The following is a 1,062-nucleotide window of genomic DNA, read 5'->3' on the forward strand; positions in this document are numbered from 1 at the left end:
TGATTCATAGCAGTAGCAACATTACAGTTATGAAGTAGCAATGAAAATAATTTTATGGTTGGGTCACAACATGAGGAACTGTATTTAAAGGGCCAGAAGGTTGAGAACCACTGATTAAAAAATATTTGCTGAAGCTCTCCTATTAGCACATCCATTGTTAGTTTTTGATGAATGTTTAAACATAGGTGATTCTATAGCTTCTCTGAGATTTGGTTTTATGATCAATAAGTGATATTTTTCTTATTTTTATGTTTGTGGATTAAAAATCAGTTTATTTGTGAGTACATAGTAGATATACAATAACATAATTATACATACACATGAACAAATCAATCTGAGTTACTTGGCACCAATTTGGGCATTAGAACTACAAAAATTCAGGAAGCAGAAAGGAAATGTAATAAATACTGGAGGAATAAGAAGCCTGCCAACGAAGAATAAGTCAAACACTGATTATTAACTATTTATTACAATACTCCATGCGTCAATATAGCCCTTTCTTAGGTATGGTCTGAGCAGAGCAGTAAATCTAAACAATAAGTACAGAAGGTCAGTTAGTGATTGGTTGAAAGGCCTATTACTAAAGTTCATGCACTTATTAGATTGGTTGCTTCTTAGAAGCTTCTGATTCTTATTTAACATAGAACTCTAGTAAATTAATAAGAATCCTAGCCCACATCAGATTAGCAAAAGCAATTAAGAATAAGCACAATCCTTAGGTGCATCTATACCAGCCATGGGCAAACTACGGCCCGCGGGCCGGATCCGGCCCGTTTGAAATGAATAAAACTAAAAAAAAAAAAGACCGTACCCTTTTATGTAATGATGTTTACTTTGAATTTATATTAGTTCACACAAACACTCCATCCATGCTTTTGTTCCGGCCCTCCGGTCCAGTTTCAGAACCCATTGTGGCCCTCGAGTCAAAAAGTTTGCCCACCCCTGATCTATACATTCAAGCATCAGTTGACAGCCTAACCAAATATCATGGCAGGAGAATCATGAATATAGGTACATTCTATACACAGACGACTGAGCTGTTACAATGTAGCTCAATAATTA

Source organism: Myotis daubentonii, chromosome 2, assembly GCF_963259705.1.
Source record: "Myotis daubentonii chromosome 2, mMyoDau2.1, whole genome shotgun sequence".
NCBI classification, from domain to species: Eukaryota; Metazoa; Chordata; class Mammalia; order Chiroptera; family Vespertilionidae; genus Myotis; species Myotis daubentonii.